Source organism: Metopolophium dirhodum, chromosome 2 (genome assembly GCF_019925205.1).
Source record: "Metopolophium dirhodum isolate CAU chromosome 2, ASM1992520v1, whole genome shotgun sequence".
NCBI classification, from domain to species: domain Eukaryota; kingdom Metazoa; phylum Arthropoda; class Insecta; order Hemiptera; family Aphididae; genus Metopolophium; species Metopolophium dirhodum.
In genome coordinates this window covers 15,262,049-15,272,161 of record NC_083561.1, presented here as the reverse complement: position 1 = coordinate 15,272,161, position 10,113 = coordinate 15,262,049, and the positions used below count along the sequence as shown (strand labels likewise).

Genomic DNA, 10,113 nt, shown 5'->3' with positions numbered 1-10,113 from the left:
ATTGGAGAGAAATTGTACATTTCTACTGATAAAATAATAACCTTTTCAATAAAAAAAATATTATATTAAAGTAGTTATACCTACTATATTATGTTACAATTTTACTGAATATTATAAATTCAGGGATCGGAAATTCTAGTAAATGCATTATAATTTACAGTTAACACAATAAATAATATTAATATATTTAATTTATAATTATTAAATAATTCATTTTTTTATGTAACGTTTTTGTTAAAAATGTTTGTATTGGTAAATTTGTTGGAGGTGGGGGGGGGGCTATGTTGGATTACGCTGTAGGTTAATTAAGCCCCCTCCCCTAATATCTTTCAGGATCACTCCATGTGTTCATTGATGTGTCTTGATAATGGTGAATATCGTTAACTATTAAATTATCTATTAGATTATGTATAAGTGGTATAACCGTTGAATACTTAATAGCATATAGTAGTAAAAATATACTAATCAAACAATCATATACAATCAAAGCTAATAGTTCTATGTCATTAGATTCGTGATTGGAATAATTAAAATAATGATTAAAATAAATTATCATTGCAGTTTATCGTATGTTTATTATTAATACCTCCTTTCTATTGAGTGACTGATACTACAACTGCCCCTCGAAGATAATACTGTGGGCGCCTAGGTATATACATTATGCAATATTTTCATAAAATTAACATAATAATATAATATATTTTAGTATGCAACAATTCTGGAAACTATATTAAATGCATTTAATTTATTACATGTAATAAATAAATGAATAACTATTAAACGTTTTAATGATGCTAACCTCATGCATCTTTATTTGTATTACATTTTTTTCCACTTGAACCTATACCATTATTTGTTGCAGTGAATTGATTGATTATGTGATTTTTATTTAGTGTGTTGAAAATCTCCATGTTATTACGGGTAAAACCGATTGCGTACGATTTACCTTATGGAGAACGCAACAACTGCATATGTTTGCTGTATAACAATTGAAACCCGTTAAAACGACACGATTTCGTATGCAACGTTGCCAAATTTATAATTATATATTTTTCTGTTTTCAAAAGTTTGCTATACGTTTTAGAAAAGTTTCAAAAAATCTAACTATAGACAAAGAGGATAATATATTAAATATTAATAATAACCCGTACTTGGGTATAAAGTTACTATAAAGCTACTACAAGACTAGAGTACACTATCATACTGCAGCCACGTCTTATTTAAATTACTTTAAAACCGGTCTATCTACCAGTAACAAATATAAATCCAACACACCACCCAGAATTTTACACTTACCAAAAATACCAGCAAAATCTACATATTGAAATTGTAACATAATAAATAATATAATTAATACAATAATAATAATTCAATACAATTACTGATCATTATTTAATACATATAAAACCATCTAAAAATCGTCATTACAATAATTTATAAATATTACCAATTAACATAAATATTAAACACTATCAAAAAAAAAATTAAAATAGGTGTTTTTTTGGTAAATAGAGCCAATTTATTAGACAAATACATCATAATATTTTTGTCAATTTTATACGGGTCATAATATATTTTAATAAAAGCTTTAATCCGTTTCAAATCAGATAGATCCATATTTTTACAAACAGCCAGGTTCAATATACGTCTTTAAAATATAATCAGTAAATATATGACCTTCAGTTTAATTTGGACACGAACTCATAAGTTGAATGGAACTTTGACTAGTTCGAATGGTAGAAATGGTAGTCCAAAAAACGATTTTAACCACTGGCCCAATTTGTCGTCATTAATATATGATGCTCATAAAGTGTTGTGGTTTTGTATCTAATCAATAAAATAGTTTATTAAGAATGATTAATTTATTTTTTATGGCTTGGCCTAAATGGAATCGACACCCAATAGTCTTTATTTCGGGAAACACCGTTTTTGCAGCCTCACGAGTAGCAACTTCAAAATCAACATGCAATTGTTTTATATTTAGCATTTCAGATGAATATTTTGAGCTTAATTTAATTAAATACGTACACATTTGAATATAAGTTTCTTTGCATTTATCAATTAAAAATAAACCAAAGGTAATTAATAACTGTTTTTTAATCCGTGTATCGTATAAAGTTGCATAAAGTACTTGGGTGTATATTCAAACGTACCATCTACAAATACATCTTCACACTGTAACAATATATTAATATTTTTCTTCGTTGTAATTCAATTAAATTGCAAATCGTCTGGCGCGTGAACAAATTTTTAATTTTTGAATTTAAATTTTAAAAAGTGGGAAAGTGAATGTTGCTCTGCTGTACAGTAGGTCACAATGTGGGTCAATATATAAAAGATTGTATTCAACTTGATTTCAATGATATAATATCATTGTATAAGAAAAACGATTCTGAGCGGAGGTGGTTTGTCAGTCTGGATATTGTTATTATTTATTATACCCTGTAAGTTGAATTTATATTGTAATAGGTATTATTATTTTTTATTCGTTTCTATGGTGATAAACTGATAAACAAAGCGTTTTAAATTAAAATCATATTTTTAGCGGTTTTTTGTAATTTGTCGGAGGTTTTTCTTGTGGCATTAAATAACTATTGAGAAAATCAAAAAATTACCTCTCTAAAGTACCATCTTGATCCAATTTGCTGAAAGATAAGGTACCATATGTTGAAATGAAGCACTACTTCTAGTAGATATTTTGTATACAGGATAGAAAAAAAAATAAACACCATTGTAACACCACTAGCTTCCTCGCTCCGCTCAGAATCTAAAAACAAATTTTTGAATTTAAGCCCATAACTTTCTTTCATTTTTCTCAACTGAAATATAGCACAGGTCAATGAATCTGGAAAGGAGGATAAATTTTCTGTCTTTTATCGTACATGGATTTTCTTATGGATTTAATATCTAAGTGTGACACTTCAAAATCTGTTGCCATCAGCTGAGATGTGGTTATTTTTTATGGCCCAATTTAAATTGAGTCATTTGCTTTGCGTTTACAATTTTCTCGTAAAATTTGTTGTTGGATTTTTTCCATTGTATTTAAGATATGATTGTGCTCACCCAACATTAATAATATTTTTGAACTGTCTCTGTCTGATAATTAATTGACATAACATGTCCTGTGTGTGTACAACCATTAATTAATTTGCCCGTCTTTTCGTTGTCGTATAAACCGATATATTTTGTTCGTACCAACTAATGCCAAGTCTTTAGTTCCAACGTAATTATTTTTTTTATTGTTTCATTTTCCAAGTTTTCCATTTATTTTATTCTACCACTCGATCAAAAAGTTCGTCGGTCAATCAATAAAATCTACAGCGGTTATAAGTATAGTGTGAACTTTGATTTCTCGAATCGCGATAATCATTTCATATCGTTTCTAGTTTTGCCTATATGTAATTTCCCAGCGTGACAACGTTGCACAAAAATAACGTACCTAATCGGGTATGGTCAAATTGAACTTATTTTAGTCGAACTTCACTCGGGTAAAAATTAGGAGGTAGTGGTCGAACTGCACTTGGGCTCAAAAAAGGTATTTCAACAAAAATATCATGCATTTGAAGGGGTTAAACGTTTGTAATACACTCATTTCCCTTCCCACTTACAGGCTTAGGACTGACAATGATTTCAATTAATGACGTAGTTAAAAATGATTGTTTTATACATAGTACATACCATTATCCATTATGCTAATATAATATTATGTATACATATAAATATAACATATATTAAATCATCAAATATTATCATAACTCATTTTTTAAAACTAATTTTCATAATTTTTGTAGTAATAATATATTTATTATTGTTTTAAATCGTCAAATATAATTATAATAATAAAAGTAAACGTCCATAGTGACCTGAAATTTTAACTCTTTTTTTTGAACGAGTGCAGTACGGCCATTACCTTTTTTGAACCCAAGTGCAATTCGACCATTTCTTTTTGGTTGTCACCTGGAAAAAACTAAAACCACAGACAGTTTGTACTATTTTAGGTAGTAACAACAGTCAATAAAGCGGACAGTTTGTACTATTTTAGGTAGTAACAACAGTCAATAAGGTGGACACTTTGTACTATTTCAGGTAATAATAAAATGTATATGGCGGACAGTTTGTACTATATGAGGTAAAAAAAAATGTATACATATCACATCATTTTTATTACAAAACACACGTAGTTAACAGACATAAATAATAATAATAATAATAATAATAATAATAATAGTCATGATAAAATTCGTGCTGTGTACCTACAGGCTTCGTGAATTTTTAATATATGCACAACACACAATTATTAATTATAATAGAGAAACAATAAAATTGTATTAAAGAGTATCTAATTTTACGACTTAATTGTTTCAATTAACAATAATAATTAAAATGTGCAGTATAAGCCTACACATAAAACATAAGACATTACACACTATAATATACTAAAGATATATTTTCAAGAGTTACAGACAGAAGAATTTGATTTGTCGATTCTTTACTATTAATAGCTCAGCTTTTATGAGTGCAAGGTTTTTCGGCTTCAATATTGTATGTATCACTCGGATCGTGGTTATGATCAGTAAATTTTGTAAATAATATATACTAAGATATAAACATATACAAGTATATGAAAAATATTCTGATGTTATTATCTTATGAAAATAATATGATTTATAACATATAACTCACCGGCTCATGACGGCTTGTAGTAACTTTACCCGTACAAGTCACTTTTGAACACTTCCAACAAATATTTTATATATTTATTCTTAAAATGGTATACTCATATCCATAATTAAAAATTTTGGATTAAGTTTAGTAGTTTGGTTCATACTGTTTATTGTATGGGTTGCGTATGAGGTGTACTGGGTCACCAAACTCATGTCTCATACTGATCGTGGATACGCGATCTAAAGTTTTGAGCAATTAAATATTTTATCTTATCTTATAAAATATATTTCCCGGTTTATTTATATCGTGGAAAGTGTCCGCGATCGATTTTTATCAATTTGTTTTCTCCGTACAAAATGTCCGTGGTATGCAACTCAAACAATATATAGAACAAAGTGTCCGTTTACCTTTCTTTTTACGTAATAAGTGCAATTCGACTATCCCGACCCAATCGTGTCGTGAAAAAGGTTGAAAAAGTTATGGCCGATAAGCAGCGTATACACAATCGTATTGTACCCGTTATCACAGTCCTGGTCATAATGTCACATAATTTGTCTTCACATATTTACCTATAATAATATCATATACCTATATTATATTTATATATGATTATAAATTATAATTCATTGTGAAGCTAGATTCCCAATTTTAACGACAACCTTACTTTATATTATAATTTCCAACGTTTTTACTGATTTACCAGCTATAGGTTCGGTTAGGTTAGGCTAACATACCTATATATTTTATATTATTTGATTTTTAATTCTTGTTTTCGAATTGTTGTATTTTATATTTGATCTAATATCTATCACAACTTTTTGAATGTTGAGCTATACAATTCATTTATTTAAATTGTTTCTGCAAACGTGACATAATATAGTATTTTACTGCGTGTCTTATAAATAAAAGAACATTGTCAAAGCTATTGGCTGCATAATATTTTTATTTTACTAAGGTTCGCAGATTAATAAAATATAATAAAAAATGATTTTATAAAATAAAATATGTCTACGTTGCGTTTTTAATTTTATTCAATATAAAACTATTTTGAAAAAATAAATCAGGGAACTCACAGTGCACTATAATAGGTTGCGAGTATAATATTATATACCTCGTAATTGAGTAATTGAGTAATTCACCGTAATAGCCAATGGGTAAGTTAAATTCAAAATTCAATGATAAATCATTCTATAAGAAAAAATAATAATGGGCGAGACGGCTGGATCAGGATCTCTGAATTATAATGTTATATTATATTTATATAATTATTATTTATTGGTATTTTCTTAATTTATTAGGTTGAACTAATTAATGATTATTGCCAAAAACATTGCACACCTAAAACTCAAAGGTTAATTTACTACATCTCTCATCATTGAATGGTGAGAATAAGGTCGTGATATAAATTGTAATACAATTAGTTCAAATATTTAGAATATTATATAACATGTCTAGAAAATTATTTACAATCTCTTTTCCTTTCTGATTTTTTTTCAAATTATGTTACACCATAATATATATTATACATAATGAGTGATTGTATTATAAATAATTATTAATCACCCCAATTCCAATTACATATCCACCAACCAAATATTAAGTATAAGTGTTACTGAAAAAACACACAGACCATGGGATGGCGGCCACTACATAGAATAATATGATTAAAAAAATATTATTTAAGTTTTTTTTTAAATTATTATCTATACTGACTGTAATGGGTTATCGGTCTAAATAACCATAAAGAAAATATTCACGGATAAAATATCCAAATTTAAAAATTTAGAAAAAGTTTTTATAAATTACAAGTTACAACTAACATCTTAAAATGTCGTTATTGTAAAATAATATTATAAGTACCAACCAAATTAAATCAATGTTAAGGTTGAAGCAATTTTTCAGTTCCAAAAAGTGTCATTAGGTGCAAAAAAACCACACGTCATTACAAACCCGTTATATTCCTTGTTCAGCTCATATAAAAATTAGAAACTCTCTTAATGTATAAGGATGGAGTTTTTTTAGTATAGTACAACCAATTTTTTTTTTTTATTCAGTTAAAACAAATATTACTTATAGGTTATTGGCGATAAAAATTCCAATATTTTATAGACTTGTGGGTTGTTTTAAAAATTAAACTGTAGGTATAATGTATATAAACTGTAGATATCTGCATATAACTGGTACATAATGTAAAAATTATTTGCCAACAGAATAATTTATTGACACATTATATTTAAGTTTTTTTTACTGACTTACTTTATTATTTATACTCACTGTGATATCATATAGGTAAACTTATTGATAAGAAATAAACGTTTGGAATATTTGTTGAATGAGATAACTTACAATAGATATAAATTATAATTATAGTTAAATTTGTAATGATTACATAGTTAAATTTAGAGGTACCTATGACTTTAACAAGATTAATTTAAACAATAGAATATAAAAGAAAACATTTTTTTTCTTTTGAATATAAATTACTGATGTTGAGGTGCATCTTGTATGAGTTCTAGCAGGTTTGCTCCAATTATCGTTGAATTTTAAATATTAAATTGTGACTTCGGTGTAATTACATTCAATACTATTGCGTTTATTTATTATTTTAATTTTAATTTAAACTTATAATGTTGTGGTAATAAGTAATGCCTATTGCCTACTCAGTGTTAGAAATTATATTTATATTTTACAGGTTCTATTGATTTGTTTTAAATTTAAGTAATATTGTAAATTGTAATTCATATTTAGTTTTTAATATAAAATCAATCAATTCTACCAGCAATTTACTTACCGAATAAATATTCTTAATATTTTCTATTATCTCGTGACTATTTGTTTTCAGTTTAGTGGTTATGAACGATAAGTAAATGTTGTACACACATAATATGTAAATAAGAATGTAATGAGAGGTAGATATAGGTATCATCAAATATTGTATTTTATAATTTTTTGAACGTGACTTAAGCTAAAATCAAAACTTTTACTATAACGAATGATAAATGATACAGTTTTCATGTTTTGGATGGGCAGAAACGATAATATCGTTAGTTATCTAACATAAACAGTGAACACTTCGTAAAATATAATATTATACTTTTTAATAGAGTTGTTACTTGTAGATATCAATTGTTTTTAAACTTTAAGATGACGTCATACCTGCATGTGTTGTCTTCGTCCTACTAACTAGTACTAATGCATAAAAATGTACGTTCAGCAGTTCCACTTTTTGTTGTTATTTACTAATTAATGTTAATAGCTTAATAATGTGAGTTGACCTATTATCAAACTTAAATATACGAAACTCGACTTTGTATTATTCTCTCTGGGTTTTTAGGATATTATAATTTTTAAGAGTGTTATGAGTATGTAAAAATGTTTAAAATTTAAAATACCGTGCAAACCTAACGAGAGAATACATTTAATTTGTTTAACTTTAATTTTGATCATATTATGTAAATCCACTCTTATAATAAAGCTAACAACACAAATTCGGAATTTCTGAACACAAATCTAGCATTATTTTGCTATGTTGTCCATTTGTAAGACCGAGACAACATAAAAGGTATGATTTTAACATTTTGTACTTAATATGACTGTAGGTAGCCTACCACCTTCGTAAAATATACTATTATATATCTAAATTTAAATTTAAAAAGTAGGTTAGCGCATTTCTGTGGTGGATGTTTGGCCATCCATAACTTCGGGTCTTGGACAGGATAGTGTAATTTTACTGTATTCAATTTGAATGCAATGATTGCATTCGATCAAAAACGATTCTGAGCGGACGAGGGAATCTTTTTTATTTAATTTTATTCGTTTCTATGGTGATAAACAAAGCGTTTTAAGAACAGCTTAAGACCGATTTATATAAACAGGAAATTTATATGATTATAATTAGGAAATATCATAAAAATAAAATAAAATATAAAAGAAAAGAAAAAGCTCATAAGTCGCTCAAATGTTTTGAAAATTTTACCATGTCTAAGTGAGGCTAATATAAGCAAACAACCCAAATTTCAAGTTTTTAACCGAATTACAACAAAAAAACTCCCAAAATAAAATGTCTATAAATAGCTCAATTTAACGTTTTCTCTTTTAACCGCTTTTATTTCGAGTAGCGTTTCGAAAATCGAAAAATGACCTCTTTAAAGTACCAGCTCAATTACATTACCTTTCAGAAAAGATGCTATAATTGATACTTTTGAGCAAGTTTAGAGGGAGAAAAAGTGTTTACAGAATAAAAAAGAAATAAACATCATTGTACAACCATTACATTCCTCGCTCCGCTCAGAATCTAAAATGTTTAAAAATGTATGTGTGTGTTTTATTGGTTGGAAATAATAGATATTCACTTTTAAAATACCTGTCGCTGTATTATGTATTATATTATAATAATGTTTATTTTTTTTTACACAGAATAACATATTATTACTATTATATACACAAATATCCATAACGTGCACATTCTACATAATATTACACGCCGAATAGGTAACTAATAAGTCCTATTCGAACTATTCAATTCTATTCAACTCGAATTATATGAGAGATTACTTATAAGTGTGCAAAATGTTTTGTGTTATATCTAATCCATGTTTTTTGGCAAAGATGCAAATAGTAGCTAAAATTAGTTATACTTCTATAATAAGGTCGTTGGAATATACTACTACTACCGTATTACCAATTTAATATTAAAGGCAATTATATGTTACACATTATGTTATCAGTCTAAATCGATATATTGTCATACTAAGCTATATTATGTTGTATAAAGTACCTACTATTATAAACCATGTAGTTTTCTCACATAGACATAGGTACACGGATTACACACAACTATAGAGAACAAAAAAAATGTTGTCTTTCTAGAAAAAGTGCCTTTTTGTTTAATATTCCCATGTAACTAACATAAAACAATACTTAAATAATTATTTGATTGTATTACGCGTCAAACCATCCATAATTAAAATTTATCTTACAAACTTTATGATACAAAAATTAAATCAAAATCTTCGTATTGACTTCAAACAGTCGACAGTATTGTAACATACGAGACATACGTAACAACTAATATACCTACATATTATTATTAAACATTCAGTGATCAACTCTTTCAGTCGAAATCTACAAAAGTAGTAAGAAGGAGTAATAAAAATATGTGTCATTGGAGGATTCACCCTAATGGCCGTGATGGGGTTAGTCTGATTCAAATTACGATGGTAATCTTAACGCCTCCCTTACAAATACCAACCTTTACGGCAGTGACCTACCAAACTAACGGGTGCGATATTGTCTCGATGCAAATTCATTGTTATCTAACTATTGCCAGTGGCTTATTTCCACTCCGCACAGTGGGATAAATGACAATTTTAGCGTGCCAAAGTACTATTTTTAAAAATAAAAATTATTGGTATTTTATCAATTATTTATCTTAACAATATTCTGACG

At 27.4% G+C, this 10,113-nt stretch overlaps 1 long non-coding RNA gene across 1 annotated transcript; it reads right to left on the bottom strand.

Annotated features, from left to right (window-relative positions):
- Positions 1–4,144: 4,144 nt before the first annotated feature.
- Positions 4,145–5,211, bottom strand: LOC132937979 (uncharacterized). Its single transcript, XR_009663861.1, has 3 exons — positions 5,073–5,211; positions 4,684–4,904; positions 4,145–4,596 (listed from the first exon to the last, which is right to left on the bottom strand). It is a non-coding gene; the product is annotated as an uncharacterized LOC132937979 (long non-coding RNA).
- Positions 5,212–10,113: the final 4,902 nt, after the last annotated feature.